Here is a 22,697-nt window from a genome sequence, read left to right as displayed (position 1 = left end):
TTTAGGGAGAAAACAAACATTGCTTTTGTAAGTACAGGACTGTAATGGTAAATTATAAAAATACTCACTGGTTTAGTTTCAGAAAGCTACTTCTCAACACGGCTTTGTAGTTCTGGCTACTAGTTCGCACTTCACTGCTTCTCTTTGAAAGTTTCTGTACCTTCACATCTTGCAAACTACTAGACAACTGCACTGACTGAAGGCCACTTTTAGCACTTAATTAGCATGCACCCAAGAAATGACACCAGGACAAGCTGGTTATATAAACTGAGAAACAAAGACTTTTTTAAACTTTAATTTTTCTTTCTCCCTTATTACATTTTATCTTTCCGGTTCCACTTGAAATACTAGTAATAATCATCCACGTATACACCTTGAAACTACTGGTCTTCGGGAAAAAAAAGAAAATAAACATTTCAGTTATTGAAACATATTGTATGCGGCCAGCTAGGCTAAATAATCTCTTTATGGAAAATATAGACATCCTTCCTGAGCCTGGACTTCTCATTCACTGACAACTGAAAACTATTAACTTAAAAAAATTTTTTTTAATGTTTTATTTATTTTTGAGACAGAGGGAGACAGAGCATGAATGGGGGAGGGGCAGAGAGAGAGGGAGACACAGAATCGGAAACAGGCTCCAGGCTCTGAGCCATCAGCCCAGAGCCTGACGCGGGGCTCGAACTCACGGACCGCGAGATCGTGACCTGGCTGAAGTCGGACGCTTAACCGACTGTGCCACCCAGGCGCCCCAAAGCTTCCTTAATTATTATGGGACTGCTTTGCATTGACAGCCCCTTATGTTCTGAGAGAAGGTTATTCTTCTGTTAGAGATATGCCTTCTTCCCTTTTAAAAAATCTGACAATACTTAAATATTTAAAATATCTTAATGATAATATTTGAAGAAAATGCTTTTAAAACCTTTTTTTCCCCTAACGTTGTTCATTAGTCCCTTCTCACCATTGCTAGAAAAAAAATGGCTTCTGCTGGGCATTAGTTTCCTTCTTACTTCATTTGCCACTATTTTCCACTAAAATCGTCAGATAGGGACACCCGGGTGGATGAATTGGTTGAGCTGAGCATTCCGGTCTTCATCTCAGGTCATGATCTCACAATCCATGGGTTCGAGCCCTGCACCAGGCTCTATGTTGACAGGGAGAAGCCTGCTTGGGATTCTCTCTCTGCTCCTCCCCTGCCTGTTCTCTCTCTCTCTCTCTCTCTCTCTCTCTCTCTCTCTCTCTCTCAAAATAAACAAATAAACTTTAAAAAAACCTTCAGATAAACTGCGAGGTCCAATTTGGAGCAGCCCTTCTTAGGAGACTACAGCTTTTGCTCTCACCCTCTCCTCAGTTGGAAACCACTGGTAACAACCCTATGTTTCTTTCCTGCTAGATGCTGCTCCACTAGGACTGGTGGTGGCTTCTCATAAGCATCTCTTATTGTCCTCTGTTCCCCACACAGCACTACCCTCTCGAGGGCCTCTGCCTGTCGACTCTGTACTTCCTGTCTATAAACCATTCTCCCTTCTTGAGCACTTCATACTCTTCTCAAGACACTCAGCACCACTGGCACCCACAGAAAGCGTCAATGAATGTTTGAGACTGCACAGCCTCCAGACCTTCCCTGTCCTCGGGAACCAGTCTTGAGGGGGATGATGAGTCCCGGCGTAGGAGTTTGAAGATCTTGTACAAATAAATCACTTAATTATGACTGACTCTTTAGTTCCTTAATCTGCCATGTCACAGGTTTAGGGTCAGCCCCAGTTCCAGGGAAAACAGCACAGGTTGTTTGTTGGTCGGGAGATTTGGGGTCTAGTTCCTCAGCCACAGCCAGCCGTGAGGCCGAATCAGACGCTTAGCATCACGGGGCCTGCTTTCACACCCTTCAAAAGGAGGTGCTCAGGGTCAACAATTTCTGTAGCCCCTTCCCAGAGCTAGGAGTCTATAAAAAAGTGATTACAATGTAGACTACCCCCATAGGGGAGTTTTAGGCTCAAATGAGATAACCTGCTCAAACTGGAAGAATATAAAACCAACTTCACATTCACAAATTTCCAAAAGAAAGGAGAAGTACAAATAATGATAATATACTCCATTCAACAGAATATGTTCTTGGAATTGTTTTCCTATCTGGAAGACAGATGTGAGCCATCTATCCACATTCTCCTGGATTTGTTACCCGTTATGGTTCAAGTCACCCGGCCCCCAACCCCAACGTGTGGATAGAAGCAGGATGGGTTGTAAGGCATTTTCATACGGATTTACTTGTCCGCTCTTCAAAACACCTTTCCTGTGCCACAGGCAGGACAGGTCCTCCTTCCCATGTCTTACAGAGGAGTAAACAGAGGCTTGGAGATGAACCAGCCCATTGAACTCCTTTATCAAGCTGACTCCCAGGGACAAGGAAGGTCTGGAGGCTGTGATTCCTAACATTCACTGAAATTGTGGAAGCCAGGAAAGACGCAAGCTGAGTGTCTTGAGAAGAGTATGAAGTGCTCAAGGAAGGAGAATGGGTTATAGGCAGGAAGTACAGACTCGACGTGCAGAGATCACCAGGAGGGTAGTGCTGGCCAGGAGCTGGACACGACTTTGCTTCGACCCTATACTAGAGTCGTAAAATAACAATTCTACTTCTTACCCAAAGAACCCCAACCCTGCTTGTCAGCTTTGTTAGCATCCCCTTTTAGCCCACAAAATTAATACCCCATAAACAACACAACAGAAAAGAAAGAAAACTCATCACACCATTCAGTCCCCTCACTCATGTTTATCGCTTTGTCTAGAACCTGACACGGCAGATATTTGTTAAGTTTTCACTGAATGAATAATTTAAGGAATGCTGAAGTGTTTATACCCAGTTTCATAAACTCAAGGGGTTAATCTTTCCTGCTGTGAGCAATACAATATTGTCCTTGTAACTGCTTTTCAGCAATTCTAAAATATGCATTTGGGTTTAACATAGCTAAAAGGACCAATGGGCACTCACAAAGTACTATTAATCTATACAGTCTCACGACTGGGGAAGTAACCTTGCAGATAAATTACTGCTGAAATTCCACCATTCTGTATTCTTTATAAAGGTTTTCTCTTCCTACTTACTTTAAGAAATAAAAGTCTTGGTCAAATGGTATTTAAAACCACAGCAGCATTTGATAATTATGGGGGGGGGGGGGGAAAGACTTGCCTATGCAAATTTTTCAGTGATTACCTGGATGGTTCAAATGACCACTTCTTACTGGCACCTTCCTGCCCTCTTGGTCACGGAATATAAAAAAAATATGCCAATAACCAAATATGTTATGAACATCATCAACCAATATTAACTTGCAGGAAAACTTGGTAAGACGATGACAGCAAAAATAATTGGTTTTAACAGTATTACTCTAATGCTGGCCATCTTTTATGTTTCAAAACCAAGCGTTTATATGACTGGCTAGACTAAATTCTCTTTTCTGCTATATACATGGTCTCATATCTATTGTAGAAACTATCTAGGATTGTGTACCTTTAAATCACCTATGGATAAAGAAGTCACTCAAGAAAATGATGGTAATTTGGGGAATGTAAATAATATATTTAATCCATTTTTGAAGTCCCAGCTATGAAAATTCTACCCTGAGAAGTTAAAAAATTTCCAAGCTTTAATGTGTAGAGATGCCCAGGAAATGCCTCTAAGTTCAGGCTATGAGGCATCATTAGAAAAGAAACATGTTGACGAGAACCCAGCTTAAATGGAAACACAGTATACAACTAAAAATAAATCCACTTGTTTGACCTCTGAATTTTTTTTATTGGATTTCCTGGAAGAGGCAACACCTAGGTAAAATGGTGTAGACCTTATCTTTTCTTTCTTTTTTTTTTTTTTTATTAAAATTTTTTTTCCCAACGTTTATTTATTTTTGGGACAGAGAGAGACAGAGCATGAACGGGGGAGGAGCAGAGAGAGAGGGAGACACAGAATCGGAAACAGGCTCCAGGCTCTGAGCCATCAGCCCAGAGCCTGACGCGGGGCTCCAACTCCCAGACCGCGAGATCGTGACCTGGCTGAAGTCGGACGCTTAACCGACTGCACCACCCAGGCGCCCCCTTATCTTTTCTTTTAGTCACCAATGTAGAAGTTTTTATTAAGTTTATTAAAGTTTTTTTTTTAAGTTTATTCTGTTGCCAGAATAAACAATAAGACTTTTTCAAAATTATCAAACTGTCCAATCATACCGGTCCCTTGCTTTAAATTGAAAAAAGGTTGTATTTTTAAGTTACAAGGTTTTTTAATTTAAAATTTCAGAAACACACAGAGTGAAGTCAAGTAGGAAGAAGTAAAGCAAGCATCCCAGCTACACACTAACACATTAGATACCCTGGTGTCACCAGTCAATTGTTTTGCTAAACATGCTTTAAATATTGAACCAAAAATTCAATCTTGCTAAGGAACATTTGTTTCAAAACTGTTTCCTCAGAGAAGTCTTGTTTGAGTTATAGGAACCTCCTTAAATGGACAATTATCAGAGAAACTGGCTTTTAAGGGGAAAATAATAGTGTGAATGAGCTATATGTAACTTCCCTTTTTAAAAACAGAAGTTGAATCTGTGTGACACCAAATTTAGAAAGGAGAATGAGAGAATATCATCTATAGCATAGACGCCCATTGCCGTTCTGTTCTGTTACAAATTACACGCTGCGAACTTGAGTTTGCTCAAACAATACATATATCTAATCATTCCTAAAAATGATTCTTTTAAAAGAAAACATAAATGTGAAAGGATTACAGCAAATAAAAAAAAACTCACTTAAAAAGTGCCAGATTCCCTGACTTTCCCTAATTATTCATTTGGCCTCCTTACACACGGCAGCACAGTCCTTCCTAGCACTAGCTTTTGTGGGAATGATACTGGTAATTTCAGCACCATTTATATTTCCTTTTAACTTCATTTTAGAAATTAAGACCCAAATTACAAAAAGGTTGACAAAAATTGTAATGCATCAGATGTTCATTTTCAATCCATTCTCATTCGTTACCACTTTAGAACTGTTAAACATCATACGTCTAGTTTTTGTGATAAAAAAAATAACAGCTATAAAGACTTCGGATTTACTATTTTCACACGCGGCCAAAAATGAAAAGTGAGAAAACAGAAATCTTTCCAAAAGTTCATCGGATGAAAAGAGCAGAATTAATGGGGAACTATACCACTTATGAACAAGAATACTTAATACTTTATAAATATCACTTCTCTCTCCCTTCAACTCATCAATAAATTATACACAATTCCAATTTAAATACCCCTTTTCTTTTCATGGAACTTGGTAAGCACATCCAGAAATCATCTGGAATAGCAAAGAGCAAAAGATAGCTGTAGTAAGTTTAAAGAACAAAATGGGGGATGCGTCCTGTCAGATACCGAGGCTTATTATAAATTTCTAGTAATTAAGAGAGTGTTTGTGTCACAGGGATAGATAAATAGATCAACAGAGGGGCGCCTGGGTGGCTCAGTCGGCTAAGCATCCGACTTCAGCTCAGGTCACGATCTCACAGTTTGTGGGTTCGAGCCCCACGTCAGGCTCTGTGCTGACAGCTCAGAACCTGGAGCCTGTTTCAGATTCTGTGTCTCCCTCTCTCTCTGACCCTCCCCCGATCATGCTCTATCTCTCTCTGTCTCAAAAATAAATAAACGTTAAAAAAAAATTTTTAATAAAAAAAAATAGATCAACAGAACAGAATTGACAGTGCAGAAATAGACCCACGCATATAAGAAAGTGTATAATATGACAGGTCTGATATTACCGATCAGGGGGAAAGAGCAGACTATTCAATAAATGGCTAAGGGCCATTTGATTAACTGCATGGAAAATAAAATTAAGTACCTAATATCTTTCCAAAACATACATTCTGGTGGACTAAATCTAAATACGTAAAACAAAACTTTAAAACTTTTAAGGAGAGGGGCGTCTGGGTGGCTCAGTCGGTTAAGCATCTGACTCTTGATTTTGGCTCAGGTCACAATCTCATGGTTCGTGAGATCAAGCCCCACATCGGGCTTCGTGGTGACAGCATGCGAGCCTGCTTGGGATTTTCTCTCTCCTTCTCTCTCTGCCCCTACCCCATTTGTGCGCTCGCTCTCTCCCTCTCTCTCTCTCTCTCTCTCTCTCAAAATAAACATTTTTTAAAAATAAAGAAAACTTTTTTTAATACAAATTTTTAAAGCCTTTATTTATTTATTTTGAGAGAGACAGAGACAACATGAGTGGGGAGGGGCAGAGAGAGAATCCCAAGCAGGCTCTGCATTGCCAGTGCTGAGCCCCGTGTGGGGCTCGAACTCACGACCATGACCCGAGCTGAAATCAGGAGTCAGACACTTAACTGACTGAGCTACCCAGGCACCCCAATAAATAAAACTTTTAAGGAGAGAATATAGGAGAATATGTTTATGGCCTCAGGATTAAAGAATGTGAGATTATGGTCCGATTGCTAAGATTCAGACTCACTCGCTTTTGCTTTGCTCTGTGCCTTGAAATGTTGACCCCCTCGGGACTAAGCTCTTTCGCCAACTAGCTGCCAGCTGGATTCAGCAAAAGAAAGGCACCAGGAGGCCAGTGGGTCAGAGGGGAAAGCGGCTTGGGTGTTTCTTTCGTGACCCTTCCTGCTTTGAGCCCCTGTCATGGCAGTATCCATCCCTCCACACCTACAGCTTCTGTGGCGGCCCCCTTCTCCAGGGTATCAACTCTGCCCAATTCAAGCAACACCATTTCCTCCCCTTCTCTCAGATCTAAGGACAGGAACAGCTTCCTACTGTTGTTGGTCTTCCATGCCTCAACTCTTGTCACATCTCTGTAAAAAGTCCCTTCAATAAGTCTCATAAGTTGTATCATTTGAATGAAATTGTTTCCTGCCGAGATTTGGACTATTCAGAAACTAGACACCCAGTGCAGAAACCATAAAGAGAAAGATCAATAATGTGATTATGTTAAACTTAAACACCTATTAAACAAAAGACACCACGAACAAAATAAAGGGAAGCTAAAGGCTGTGGAATGACATATGTGATTCATATACTCAACAAATGATTAGTATCCAGAATAAAGAGCTTTCTGAATCAAGTTTTTAGAAGTCCTGAAACCCAACAGAAAAGTGGGTTAAAGAGGAAAGAAACTTAAATGTCCAACAAACATGTGAAAAGATAACTCAATCTCATCGGTAATAAGAAAAATGCAAATTACAAAAAGATAGTTCACAGCTATCAGATTGACTGTTTTGGAGATAATCTGACATGAACTAGTAAAGTTGGAGATGCATCCACTCTACCCACAGACATGCAGTCTCTCTTACTGGGGTGCCACGAAAAAAATAAGCCCTACAGAAAATGATTCAAGTGCCTATTTCCTCAGTTCTCCCATGGATGGTATACAGTTAAAAACCAGTCGTGTGTTGGTAAATGTTCACCAACTGGCTGGGTCGATGTGGAAAGAAGCCTTTATCTGTAGCATGTACTGATTTCTGTGGTGTAAATAGCCCCATCACGGCTGATTTGAAGCCTCCCAAATGAACTCAAGAATTAGAAACGGATTCACACGATCGCTCTCAGGGGCAGGTGTCAGTCCCTAGCTCCAGCCCAAACACAGGAATCATTCTAGATTTACAGGAAGGAAGTTAATTCATTACATATAATGGATGTCTTAGGGTACTGGGGCTTAATTCTCTGGAGGAATTCTGGATGAGAAGAGCGGAATCTAGAATCGTAGAGAAACTCTTGTTTTTATCCCCCATGAAAACATAGAAGAGCATTTGTAGCCGCTTTGCTTATAACAGCTAAAAATTGGAAACAACCTTAATGTTCACCAAGGTGAGAGTAAATTGATACACTTGAAAACCATAGTGGTTAAGAAGTACTAAAGGTACCTATATCAATGTGGCTAAATCTTAAAAAAACATAATGCTGAGTAAAACAAAGCAAGCTGTTAAACATGTACAGTATAATCTCACTATATAAAATCTTTTAACACATGTAAAATATGGCTATACATTGTTTACAAATACATAGGTATGCAATTACAGAATAAAAACATTAGAGATAAAAAAACGTTTAGGAAAGTGGTTACCTCTGGTAAACAGAGGAGGGAAATGGAATCAGGGAGAGACACACAGGTGGCTTCTCTTTTGTCTATAATGTTTAATTTCTTTTTTACAAACATGAAAAGCCAAGTAAGTATGCTGGAATACACAGTGTGAATTTATTGATTTAGATTTCATCAGGTTAAAAAAATACACCTTATTTTCTTTCTTCCTTATGGTCCCCATGAAGTAGAACTTCAGAAGTTTTTCTCCCACAATTTCTTAATCTCTATTAATAAAGCATTGAGCAGTATTTACATTTAATGTATTTATTCATTCCCCATTATTTCAGTAATAACTTATTCCTTACACTCATTTTGATATATTATCCTCCTCTCTCTCCTAATAACAGACTGTAAAATCCAATGATGACTCTACAGTAACCTAAAGTTCTTAACAGGAAGCCCAGCTGACAGGTCAACTGTAAGAGAATAACTGGGATAAAGTCCATGTATTTCTCACCCAACAGGCTAACTTCTATCATGCCAGAAAAGATCAAAGTTTCCTCACAAAATAGGAAGGCTTGTTACTTGATTAATATGCCAAATAATGCACTTAGCACTAAAAAGTGAAATCGTGTGCACGTATGTGTCTGTGCATTCTAAAACGACGGAAACACACTTTCCCCATGAAATAAATATCTCTCACTTGGTGTTGAGGTGACCACTGGCTGCTATACCAAATGCATTTTGATTCTTTCTTATTTTGTGTCTCTCCACATAGGCATAGAAATAAAGCCCACATGCTCTTCTGACCTTTGGGGACATGATGTTGTCTCAGTGCATGGGTAATGTGACTTTTTTCAGAGATTGTCTTGAAATAAGCCTATGTTTTAAATACACACTTTTCTGCGTGCTAGCAGGCATTCTGAAGCTAGGTGGTTCTAAATAAAGAACTCTAGTCAACAACAGGAAATAACTCCCACAGAAAAAAGGGGCAGAATACAAACTCTCACCAACTCTTGTACACAGTTCACAACGGCCTTTTGTTCTGTGCACATTAAGCCTGAAATCTTTACTTTTCAGAGCATGTCTGGGCCTTTGCAGAGCAATTAAACCTTTCTTTTCCATTTGCTGGTGTCCTTGCCTTCTTCTCTCCGAGGAAGTTAACCTTACAACTAACTTCTTACTATGAGGTAGCAGATCAGAAAACGGAACAGTTTCTATTCTGAAACTTAAAGTTTTGTTGTTTTTTTTTTTTTAATGGAGCTTCTCGTGGGGAAAAAAATCAATTCTCAGTTTAAAACTCACTTTTCCTTCTAAGACATACAGTACTGCATAAACACACACATATGTGTTCTAAAAGAATAGATTCATCTACAGTATGTGCTTCTAAATCTATCAACAAGGATATATCATATCCACCCATAAGTCTAGCTTGATGGTTTATTAACACTTTGTTGGCGACATTTCAGCAAATCAGTGCAACTGGGAGATGAATTTATATTCTAGTCAAAGGTTTCCATCTTGAGTCTTCTGTAAAAAATTGGGAGAAAAATCCAGACCCCAGGCTAACCAAATAAAAAGATATCTGAATGATAAGTTTTTCAAAGTCAAAGTGACTCCCACTGGAATGGGTTGGTGGCATTCAACTCTAGGACAACACAGGTATTCCTGACAAGAAAACCAGTCCAACGAAAACAGCTTAAATATGACTACAAACTGCTATTTCTTCCCTCTCGTCTACACCCAGCCTTGCCCTCTCCACTGGCTCCTTCCTGAAGTCAACAAATTATGGACCCAACACTCTCTGTCTTCAGTTTTAAAGCAAGAAGTAATCTTTCTGTGCTTCAGTGCTGCAGGGAGACCAGTAGCTGCTCCTGTCTCTACCCTTCACTGCTTTAGCCCCTCCTCCTTCCTCTGGCGTCTGCAGGACGACACTACTGACCGCCCCTAGAAAAAGAGCACCAGTGCCCTCTAAGCACCAAGGCCAATGGACACTCTTCCCAGTTCCTCACATTACTGAGCCTCTCGGTAGCATTTGACACTACTGACCACCTCTAACCATCTCTCAGTGAGTTTGGTTAAACTATAGCCTGCTGGTTCTTATCTCTCTGGACACTTAAGAGTTTCCTTTGCTGGCTCCCCTTCGTCTGACCTCCCTATAAACCTATAGTTCTTGACTTTTTTCCAAAATCACCTCCGGTTGCAATTTGGGACCATAGAGGGTAATTGAGGTGAGTGGGGAATGGGGGTGGTTGGTTAGGGTATCAGAATCTTCAGGAAAATGTGAAGACACGAGTGTTTTGAGAACATTCTGCCCACTGATAATCACTATCCAAATGTTTGTATTCCCTATGGTTTTCTTTTTGCTCCTTCTTCTCTTCTCATCCTATAAACTCCCCCCAGGCAACCTCACCCACTCTCAGGGCATCTATATGCTAATGATTCACAAACCATTAACCACATTCCAGACCTTTCTCTTTGAGCTTCATATGTGACCTTTATATAGAGAGAGACCATATATCCCAATTTGTCAGGGTCATTCCTAGTTTATGCTTGTCGTGGCATAATTACTAATAGCACCCTGTTTCAATCTCAAAACGGTCCTGGTTTGAACAATAAAAGTATATAATTAGCCTATTTCTATCCCATTGCCTATTAGACATCTCCACTGGGTACCATAAAGGCACCTCCAAGTCACAGCACATCTAAAATTGTCCTAATCATATTTTCCTTAAATCTGCACCTCCTCTTGAATGCCTAAGAATGGTTAAGTTACCAACAAGGTACCCCTGGTGTCTAGGTTGGAAATCTAAGATTCAAAGTATCTTCCTTCTCGCTTTCCCTCGCATTTAACCAGACACAGAGTCCTGCCAATTTTCCCTCTTAAATACGTTTCAAATATGTCCCTTCCTCTCCATTTTTCCCATCACGGCCCTGGTCAAGACCCTAATCATCTTTGATTTTGATTACGGCAACAATCCATCTCCCTACTTCCAGTCTTGAATATTCCCCCTCTAATCCATCTACACCACCTGCTGCACGACTGGTAGCACACGAGGTACTAAAAATACGAAATGAACAAGAGATGCTCCCACCAAGTTCATGGGAAAAACTAACTCATCGATGTGATGCGGTGGGTTACGTGGTGATAGAGACACACACAGAGTGACAATGGACACATATGCGTGGCCACAGAGCCTGGCCAGTGTGAAAGCCATGGTGTCGGGTTTTTGTTTTGTTTTGTTTTGTTTTTTACATTTATTTTTGAGACAGAGAGAGACAGAGCATGAACGGGGGAGGGGCAGACAGAGAGGGAGACACAGAACCGGAAGCAGGCTCCAGACTCTGAGCCATCAGCCCAGAGCCCGACGCGGGGCTCGAACTCACAGTCTGTGAGATCGTGACCTGAACTGAAGTCGGACGCTTAACCGACTGAGCCACCCAGGCGCCCCAGCCATGGTGTCAGTTTTAAGACAAATGGGGATTAGTCAAGGTCATTAGCAGCAGAGACAGGGAGGTGAGAAATAGCAGTGGATATGGGTACAGATCCGAAGTTTAAATTGCAAGCAAGAAGTAGCTACACACAAGACCAAGGAGTTCAGCTGGGCATGTCTAGGAAGGCCTTGGGTGCCACATTAAAGAGTTTGGACTTTATATTCCAAAGGCAGTGAGGGATCATTAAAATATTTTCTGTGAGACAGTGGCATCATCTGACTTTTATTTTTGGACGTTAATTCTACATCTATTCCTGAATTTGACAGAACAATCTTAAAAGTTATTTATAATAACCAACAAATGAAGAAAAATAAATTTTATAGAAGATGTTAAAAAGCTGTAATAATAGAGTTGGATTCTGACAAAAGAAAATTACAAATGGATGTACACTGAAAAACTTGAGGGGCGCCTGGGGGGCTCAGTTGGTTGAGCGTCCGACTCCTCATTTTGGCTGAGGCCGTGGTCTCGCAGTTCGTGAGTTCGAGCCCTCCATCGGGCTCTGCACTGACAGCGTGGAGACTGCTTGGGATTCTCTCTCTCCCTCTCTTTGCCCCTCCCCTAAACGTGCTCATGCTCTCTCCCTCTCTCTCTCTCTCTCCTCTCTCTCAAAATAAACTTAAAAAACGAAAAGAAAAACTTGAAACACGCCACAGTATAAAGATCTAATAGAGTCAAAGATGGCATTCTTGTTAGGGAGAAGAGGACCGCCTGTACAGTAGCTGACTATTTGTGAAGAATGGATGTTAGATTTTTGCCTCAAACAAGGCGATAAAACACTAGAGATTAACTAAAGAGTAAAATATATTTTAAAAAATGTGAGAACTAAAAGAAATTACAGAGGAACAACTGATCTGAAAGGTAGACAAGACCTTTCCAAACACAAAGCAAAAGAAGAAACATAGGGTTAAAATGATTATACTACAAAACTATATGCCAAGAAACGCCATAAGCAAAATTAAAAGAAAAATGACAAACTAGGAAAAATATTTGTAACACAGTTAACAAAGACTTAGTAACCTGATAGCCAAACAAGTACTTATGAATCAATTAGAAAAACATCAATATCGGGACACCTGGGTGGCTCAGTTGGTTAGGCATCGGACTCTTGATTTTGGCTCAGGTCGTAATCTCATGGTTTGTGGGATTGAGCCCTTTGTACAGCCCTGCATTGGGCTCTGTGCTGACAGCGTGGAGCCTACTTGAGATTCTCCCCGCCCCCCCCCTTCCTTTCTCTCTGCCCCTCCCTTGCTCTTTCAAGCTCTCTGGTGTGCTCTCTCTCTCAAAATAAATAAATAAACTTAAAAAAAAAAGGGGAGGGCGCCTGGGTGGCTCAGTAGGTTGAGCATCCGACTTCGGCTCAGGTCATGATCTCACGGTTCACGGGTTTGAGCCCAGCACTGGGCTTGCTGCTGTAAGCGCAGAGTCTGCTTCAGATCTTTTGTCCCCGCCCCCCCCTGCTCTCTCTGCCCCTTCTCCACTCATGCTCTCTCTCTCAAAAATGAGTAACATTAAAAAAGAAGAATAAGAAAGAAAAACACCAATACTAAATTAGAAAAACACCGACGCTAAAGTAGAAAAACGAGCAAAGGATACAAGCTAATGGTCACCAAAAGAAGAAATGAATGAAAAAACCAAATACAAATTGATCTAATCAAAGTAATATAAATTAAAAGGAAATATGATTGCCACATCCCAAGCTGACTACAGATGTGTTAACCCTGATTACAATGTGCGGGCACAGTGGGCTGGGATGCCAGAGCCACTGATGAAAGTGTGACTGGATTCAACCTTGAGAAGACAGGGTTTGGTCATGGGTATGAAGAGCCTTTTAAAATATCCATATGCCGGGGGCACCTGGGTGGCTTAGTTGGTAAAGCGTCCAACTTCAGCTCAGGTCATGATCTCATGGTTTGTGAGTCCGAGCCCCGCGTCAGGCTCTGTGTTGACAGCTCAAAGCCTGGAGCCTGCTTTGGATTCTGTGTCTCCCTCTCTCTCTGCCCTTCCCCCACTCACACCCTGTCTGTCTGTCTCTCTGTCTCAAAATAAATAAACGCAATAATTAAAAAATATATATGTCAATATGCTGTAATGTAGTCTTTTCATTTCTAGGAATTTACTCCTTAGAACTAATCAGAGCTGCACATAAAAATTATATTCATTCAACAACTATTTATTGAATGCCTACTCTGCCCTAGGTTCTGGGACTTGGGTATGTGGCAACAAACAAACCCCGCAACAATCCCTGTTCTCATGGCTCTTACATGCTAGTGAGAGGAAAGAGAAAACACAATAAATTAGTAAATTATATGGCATGTTAGAAATTAAGTGCTATACGGAAAAATAAAACAGGAAGGAAAGCTGGGGAATGTGTGCCTGGGCGTGTGTGTTGGGGGGGTGAGGGGGGGGGGTGATTTTGAAGAGGTGGTTAAGAAAGCCTGCTGAGGAGATGACAAGAAGTAAAGACCTGAAGGAGGTAAGAACTGAAGCCCAGCACAAGAGTTTTCCCAGCAGAGGGAAGAGAAAATACTAGCAGTGGGGAGCATGCTCGAGGGCTCCACGTCCATAAGGAAAGGAGGGGCGCGTGAGCGAGTGGAGGAGGAAGTGAAGGGGAGAGTGGAAGGAGAGGAGGTATGAGAAGGGGGCAGGTTGTGGAGGGCCTTAATAAGCCAACGCAATGACTTTGGCTTTTACCCTGAGTAAGAGGGGAAGTGATTATTGCAATAGTCTTGTCGCCTATGTATTCTTGAGACAGTGGCCAATGATCCTTTTAAAACAAAAGTCAGGTCATGTCCTCCTCTCCTCTCGCAAAACCCTCCGATGCTGGTGATTGTGTTGTAATGACTGATCTGCTTAGTGTTGCTTTGTGTTTTGAATCTCGTCAAGTGTGCCAAAAGCTCTAGCATTTGAGAACGTGCCACCAAAATCAAACAACTGAGAAGCAGTTGTGTAACCAGTGGGTGTAATGGTTAAGGGCTTGAGCTCTACAGTTAAGACAGACCTGCCACTTAGGAGCTTTCCACCAATGAACCCTGGGCATGTTTCTCAATCTCTGATTCTTAACTGTAAAAACAGGGGAAATATTATCGACTGCATGGTGTCACAAAGATTAAATAAGACAATGCATTTATTTCTCAAAGTGAAGGGTGCCAACAGTGGGACGTGAGATGATTCAAAAGGACAAGGAACTGGCACTAAAGGGTCACTTTGGAGGAGAGAGGCCACAGCTAGGTTAAGAGGGAAGTGTCGTTTGAGGGGATGTACGAGGAGGAGGAGAACTCAAGGATTCTCGCTGCCTCCCATGTTACTGGAGGTGGGCAGATGATGCGGTTTTGGCTAGTGGGCTGTAAGGGGAAGTCAGTCTGCTGGGAGCTCTGGGGAAGAATTTACCACCCTGACTAAAAAGTGAGGGGCACACAGGCCTGCAGAGAGAGCTCTCTCTCCCCTTCCTGGCTGTGTGAGGATGCGGTGTCTTCCGGTGCACACAGTTTAAGGAGGCTAAGGACAAAAGTCCAACGCACTGAGGGTGGTGGGGTAGAGGCTGAAGTGGAGCCTGGGCTCTTGATGACGTCACTGAGCTGAAGAGAACAACCAAAGGGCGCTTGCGTGGCTCAGTCAGTTAAGTGTTTGACTTCGGCTCAGGTCATGGTCTCATGGCCCATGAGTTCAAGCCCCGTGTCGGGCTCTGTGCTGACAGCTCAGGGCCCGGAGCCTGCTTCTGATTCTGTGTCTCCCTCTCTCTCTGCCCCTCCCCTGCTCACACCCTATCTCTCCCTCTGTCAAAAATAAGCATTAAAAAAACAATTTAAAGAGAATAATTGACCTAGGAATGCCCACCTCTGAACTTCCAAGGGAAATAATAAATGATTTATGGGTATATTATAACTCTGTAGGTGAGGTCCAAGGACCACAGGCCAGTGAATCACCTAGGGACTAGTTTAACCCCACATCCCTGGACCCCACCCACCTCTGCTAAAATATTATCTCTGTGAGAGAGGCTTAAGAATCTGCATTTTAGGGGCCCCTGGGCGACTCAATCAGTTAGGCGTCTGACTTCAGCTCAGGTCACGATTTCGCGATTCATGAGTTTGAGCCCTGCGTCAGGCTCTCTGCTCTCAGCACAGAGTCCACTTCAGATCCTCTGTCCTCCTCTCTCTGCCCTTCCCCCATGTGTGCTCTCTTAAAATACATAAACTTAAAAAAGAAAAGAATCTGCATTTTATACTTCTCACAGTGGTATTGGTTTCCTTTTGCTGCTGTAACAAATTACCATAGACTTAGTAGCTCAAAGCAATGCAAGTGTATTGTCTGACAGTCCTAAGGTCTAAAATCGTAGTGTTGACAGGGCTGTATTCCTTCTGTAGGCTTCAAGGGAGAATCTGTCTTCTTGTCTCTTCCAGTTTCTAGAGGCCACCTGCACTCCTTGGCTCGTGGTCCCTTCTTCCACTTTTTTTTTTTTTAATTTTTTTTTTTAACGTTTATTTATTTTTGAGGCAGAGAGAGACAGAACATGAACGGGGGAGGGTCAGAGAGAGAGGGAGACACAGAATGTGAAACAGGCTCCAGGCTCTGAGCAGTCAGCACAGAGCCCGACGCGGGGCTCGAACTCACGGACCGCAAGATCATGACCTGAGCTGAAGTCGGACGCTTAACCGACTGAGCCACTCAGGCGCCCCCCTTCTTCCACTTTCAAAACACATCATTCCAACCTCTGCTTCTGTCGCCTCATCTCCTTCTTCTGCCCTTGACCTCCTTGCTCCCTCTTACAAGGACTCTTGGGATTACAGGGAGCCCGGCCAAACAATCCAGGATAACCTCCCCATCTCAAGATCCTTAATTTAACCTTATCTGCGAAGTTTCTTTTACCAAGTAAAGTAACTGTGGGGCTTGGGGGCTCGGGTGGATGAAGGGCACTATTCTGACTACACTTCAGTTGATTATTGAACCATTAAAAATCATAGGTTTAAGCCACTGTTTGTTGGCTTTTCTGTAACCTGCACATGAAAGCATCCTAGTAAATCACTTACTGGTCATAAAAACTTAACCCAGCGGTCTTCGATGGGAGCAGAGGTGGGGCATGGAGGATGGATAACAGGGTCGGGGAAAGCTAGGCACGTTAGAATTGTTTGGGATCTTTTTCCAAAATAATATATGCCTGAGTCCTGCCCCAGACCTACGGAACTGAGCTATCCAGGTACAAGCACCAGGCACATGCGGGTGAATAAACCTCCTTAGGAGACACACCTGGCACCCCTGGCTAAAACCCACTGAGTAAGCTCCAACTATGCCTTAGTTTTCTTATTGTAAAGTCTGAAAATAATGTATGTCCTGCCTATCTCCCATGGTCATATGAAGATCAAGCAAGGCAATGTATGTGGGAGCAATTTATAGTTGGTAACGAGTTATCTAAGTATGATTGATAATTATTAGAGGAAACTGATGCAGACTGCAAATGATGGTAACGGGCAAGACAATTCGTCCAGAGACATTCCAGGTACTTGGAACTAACAAAGTAAGCAAAAATCAATCTTTGAGAAAAAATAAGAAATCACAAAGCTCATGCATTATCATGTATTTCCCAAGTGTCTATTTAATCTTAAAGATGATTTTAATTTTTTTCCCTTCAAACCACAGATTATAAACAGAAATTAGGAGGGAAAATGGATTGGACATGATACTAGCCAAAAGAAAAAAAAAGACAACTAACAATTTGAAACAGGAGGAGGAATTAAAATGTTGATATTATAATTCAGGGGCGCCTGGATGGCTCAGTTGGTTGGGCGTGCGACTCCTGGTTTCCACTAAGGTCATGATCTCACAGTTCATGGGATCGAGCCCCGCGTGAGGCTCTGTGCTATCAGCACGGAGCCTGCTTGGGATTCTCTCTCCCCTTCTCTCTCTGCCCCTTCCCCGCTTGCGCGTGCTCTCTCTCTCAAAATAAATAAATAAAATGTTAAAGAAAAAAAGAGAATTCAAAAAATTGAGTGACGTGGGATTATTCAAAGTCGTGGCAAATAGCACCATGCCCCTCCCTCACCAGCCCTGCCCAAAGGACTCGGTTCCAACAGAACGCCTTAGCAAACTAAACGATCCTGAATCGTGAATAAAAGGTACTACTATGCTCAATGCTCTCTGTGGGAAAAATGTAATTACAAGAACAATAACGGTATAGGGAAAGATTTTTATCAAACAAGCTCACATGAAACAAATTTGGGTGCTTAAAGAGAAACTTCAAACATCTATAGAATGCTCATGTATAGAATGGCTGTATGCTATATAAAGTGCATCACTGTATAAACCATAGCTGTTATAAATCTATACATAAGTTCTGCTGATGTGAATTAGTCATCATGCGTCATAAGAGCTCAATAAATCTGTGTGGTTTGAGAGACCAAAACTGACATTGTCACCTTCATGAAGGATGGTATTAGATCAGGCCATCTGCTGGCTATAGAGTATACAGTAAGGATACCCCAGCTTTAAATCTGTACAATTACTTATTTACAGATTATAAAGCATGTTGACATCACCATCTTATTTGCTCCTCTCCCCCTAAAACCCCAAAAGCCAGCTACTACTATTGTGTTTTACATTTGAGGAACTGAGGTTCAGAGAAAACTTTCTCAAGATGCCACAATGACTGGGGCTCCTGGGTGACTTAGTCTGTTAAACATCCAACTCTTGATTTCAGCTCAGATCATGGTCTCATGGTTCATGAGATAGAGACCTGCGATGGGCTCTGCTCTGACAATGCAGAGCCTCTTTGGGATTCTCTCTCTTCCTCCCTCTCTGCCCCCCCTCCACTCTGTCTCTCTCAAAATAAATAAAGATTAAAAAATAGGGGCGTTTGGGTGGCTCAGTCAGTTGAGCGTCCAGCTTCGGCTCAGGTCATGATCTCACCGTTTGTGAGTTCGAGCCCCGCGTCGGGCTCTGTGCTGACAGCTCAGAGCCTGGAGCCTGTTTCGGATTCTGTGTCTCCCTCTCTCTCTCTGCTCCTCCCCAGTTCGTTCTCTCTCTCTCTCTCTCTCTCTCTCTCTCTCTCTCTCTCTCCCCCAAAAGTAAACAAACATTTAAAAAAAATTTTAAATAAAAAAAGATAATAATACTAATAAAAGACCGCACAATGACCAAGCAATAAAGCCCAGACTGGAATCCAGATCTGATTCAAAATCCAATTTTCATTTTCAAATTTACTATTGTAAATAGCACTTCACTTAACCTGAATTTCTAAAAACAAATTCACATGGGCACTTCAAGTGTGGTGATCCACCTATCTACTTATTTAGAAAGCAGCACGAATCAGAAAAATTTCAGTATCTTTTAAAATATATATACATTATCTCTTTCTTTTTAATATATACACACACACACACACACACACACACACACACACACTGGCTAAGCTTCTATAAACAGCTCTAGCACAGAGTGAAATTTTATGACTGAACCTCAAACACTTAAATAAATAGAAAATGCTGAGATGGTCTAAGCTAGTAAACAAACTCATTAGCTCTAAAAACAAAAAGCTCAAAATGTACCAGTTTCACAAGTATTTGCTTGCTCTAAGAAATGCTGCAGTTATTCCAATGGTGTATTTTACTCTTATTTATATTTCTAGTGGACTACTATGTTTCCATGCAATTTCAACCCACATACGTCGATGACACATGCAGAGCTTAAAATGCCATGATTCATCAAGGCTGCCACAGTCATGCAGTTCGGTGACATACCGGCTGGATGTGAAGCTGTGCTCTGTGTAACATATGCACATGCTCTCCTGCCCCCGCGGCACAGCGTGTGTAACCCCAGCAGAGCATATCTGTCTACCTCTGACCCACCCTCCCACTCGAGGGAGAGACAAACCGTGAAACTGAAGTGAATAAAAAAGGATTATACAAAGGCACCCTTAGTCAGAAGTCACTTTTTCCACGTTAACAATAGAAAAGTCCTTACTACGACTTAGGCCACTTGTGCCATTACCTTTTGGTTCTTTGCAGAAAAACGAAAGGACACAGTACAGACTATTTAGAGATTATTTCCCATGTAATTAAGCAAACTGTAGTCAACATCTTCTCACGTGCCTAACAACACGAACTCTGGAGTCAAAAAGCCCCGGGACAGACAGGGTTTTCAAGTTCCAGCTTGACCACATGTTGGCTATCTGACCTTCGGCAACTTGCTTAAGCCTCAGTTTTCTCAGCTGTAAAAAGGGGCTAGAGCCAGCACCTGAGGCAGGTGTTACTGTGAGGGTTCAGTGAGATTTATGTATGTAAGAAGTTAGCACAGCCCCCTGAAAATGATACACAAAGGTCTTTGTTTTTATTTTTTTTTAATTTTTTTTTCAACGTTTATTTATTTTTGGGACAGAGAGAGACAGAGCATGAACGGGGGAGGGGCAGAGAGAGAGGAAGACACAGATTCGGAAACAGGCTCCAGGCTCTGAGCCATCAGCCCAGAGCCTGACGCGGAGCTCGAACTCACGGACCGCGAGATCGTGACCTGGCTGAAGTCGGACGCTTAACCGACTGCGCCACCCAGGCGCCCCAAAGGTCTTTGTTTTTAATAATTACTTAAGTTCAGCACCGCGCTAGGAGTCGCTGGTGTTGGAAGGAGAGCTAACTTTGCTCATTCCCAGTAGGCCTAGTCTTCGCTGCTATGATGAATCTCATGTATGGGGTTGGGACACACATTACAGCACACTAGACATTAGATGGAGCCCTGTAAACTTAAGGCATCAGGCCAGACTGAAGTGTAAGAAAAAGGCGTCTTTACTGAATAAATCTCATCACCTGACCTCTACCTCTGCACCTGTAGTTCCATATAAAACCAACTCCACTTTTTTTCTTTGCTTAACATTTACTGCCTATCCACTGTGCGAGGCCCTAGTCTACCTTTTAGAAAAGATTCTCTCACAAATATTTGAGAGGATGTCAGATGTCTGAATTGTTATTTGTAATTCCATCCTTCTTATTCCTCCGATTTAATTATATTCTGATGTGATAATGTGTACATAACAAATTATAACAAAGACTGAGAAAAATCAGCTACTTTCTACAATGGCTTTAAAATATAAGTAACAGGAGCAACCAGCATGCCTCTTCCTACTGTCATTGCTAGAACTGAGCTACAGTGCTTTCTTATTCCACCTAAAAAAAAGTGCCAGTAATGTCTGGCAAGTGAACCCAAAGAAACAGAGAATGAACACCAAAAATGTAGAAAGCTTGAACACCTCATTAGAAATAAATGTACTCCGGGGCGCCTGGGTGGCGCAGTCGGTTAAGTGTCCGACTTCAGCCAGGTCACGATCTCGCGGTCCGTGAGTTTGAGCCCCGCGTCAGGCTGATGGCTCAGAGCCTGGAGCCTGTTTCCGATTCTGTGTCTCCCTCTCTCTCTGCCCCTCCTCCGTTCATGCTCTGTCTCTCTCTGTCCCAAAAATAAATAAACGTTGAAAAAAAAAATTTAAAAAAAAAAAAAAGAAAGAAAGAAATGTACTCCTTGTTCTTTAATATCCACTATACCTCTGAGTAGCTGAATCTCCAACCTCTTGCATTGCTCTGAAAAATATTGGTGCTCATCTCCATTGGCTCAAACTTCTACCCCTAGGTTGGTGGGTTATGGCCTCGAATGGTATAGCAGGATTTACATTTGCCTGTGAGTGAAGAAATACTAACAGGGGTGCCTGGGTGCCTCAGTTGGTTGAGTGTCCAACTCTTAATTTCGACTCAGATCATGATTGTGGTTCGTGAGTTCAGGCCCCATGTCAGGTTCTGTGCTGGCAGTGTGGAAGTCTGCTTGAGATTCTCCCTCCCTCTTTCTCTGCCCCTCCCTGTTCACTCTCTCTCAAAATAAAAACAATTTTTAAAAATAAATTAAAAAAAAAAAAGAAATACTAACAGTGGTTGAAATAACAAAGAGTTTATTTTTTTCTCACAAAATTAAAAGTGTGGGGTTAGGCAGTCCAGGACTGGAAGGATGGGTCAAATGTAACCTTCCACCTCATGGTCCTCAGAGTCACATGAAGGCTGCTACCTACCAGCTATTTCATCCACATTCCAGATAAGAGGAAAGTCAAAAGTCTTGTCTTCATGAGGTTTTGTCTTTTTATCCAAGAAGGGCTATCCTCCCCTGAGGAAGGGGGAAGAATCTGGTTTCCAGAGTTGCTACAATATTAGACTCAAATGTCCAGTGTTCAACAAAAAGAAATTACAAGGCATTAAACAAAACAGAAGAGGAAAGTATGGCCCATTGAAAGGGAAAAAAATAAATCAATGGAAAATGTCCTTGAAAAAGACCTTGAGACATACTAGACAAAGATTGTAAAACAACTATTTTCAAGACACTCAATGAACTAAAGGAAAATGTGAAGACAGTCAAGAAAATGATGTGTGAAACAAAATGAAAATATCAATAAAGAGATAGAAAACCTTTAAAAAAAAAAACTAAAAAGAAGCTCTGCAGCTGAAAAGCACAATAACTGAAATGAAAATTTCACTAGAAGTATTCAATGGTAGATTTGAGCAGAAGAAAGAATCAGCAAATTTGAAGATACGACACTGGGAATTATTGAGTCTGAGGAATAGAAAGAATAAAATTGAAGAAAAGCAAGCAGAGCCCAAGGGAGCTGTGGGACAAGTGAAGCAATAAACTCATCATGGGATCTCAGAAGAAGAGAGACAGGAAGGGGTAGAGAGAATATTTGAAGAAATAATGCTGAAAACTCCCAAATGTGATGAAAGACATGAACATAAACATCCAAAAAGCTCACCTAACTCCAAAGTTGATGAACTCAAAGAGATCCACACTGAGGCATATTATAATAAAACTTTCAAAAGACAAAGGGTGAATCTTGAAGGCAGGAAGAGAGAAGTCAATTGTCATGTACAAGGGAATCCTCAATCAGGTTATCAGTACATGTCTCATCAGAAACTCTGCAGGCCACCAGACCAGAAGTTAGCCAATATATTCCAAGTTCTAAAAGAATGAAACTGTCAACCAAGAATCCTACATCTCACAATACTGTCCTTCAAAAGGGAGGAGAAAGTCAGACATTTCCAAATAAATACAAGCAGAGGGAGTTCATGACAACTAGGCCTATCCTGCCAGAAATGTTCTCAGGAACCCAGCAAGGTTAAAGGAAAAGACTCTGAACAGAA

General features: G+C 41.7%; 1 protein-coding gene across 6 annotated transcripts in view; it reads right to left on the bottom strand.

Annotated features, from left to right (window-relative positions):
• SERTAD2 (SERTA domain containing 2) overlaps positions 1-22,697 on the bottom strand; it is a 114,916-nt gene that overhangs the window by 21,473 nt on the left and 70,746 nt on the right. The window contains exon 1 of one of the 6 annotated variants that reach the window (XM_040458263.1): positions 69-329. The exons of the other annotated variants lie outside the window; for them this stretch is intronic. The gene's annotated coding sequence lies outside the window, so the exon portion shown is untranslated. Of the gene's footprint in view, positions 1-68; positions 330-22,697 lie in introns of those variants that run through there. 6 annotated transcript variants of the gene reach the window in all.

Source organism: Herpailurus yagouaroundi, unplaced genomic scaffold (assembly GCF_014898765.1).
Source record: "Herpailurus yagouaroundi ecotype Mexico unplaced genomic scaffold, PumYag 221, whole genome shotgun sequence".
Classification (NCBI taxonomy): Eukaryota; Metazoa; Chordata; class Mammalia; order Carnivora; family Felidae; genus Herpailurus; species Herpailurus yagouaroundi.
The sequence above is the reverse complement of the archived record's forward strand: the minus strand, read 5'-3'. Positions and strand labels throughout refer to the sequence as shown.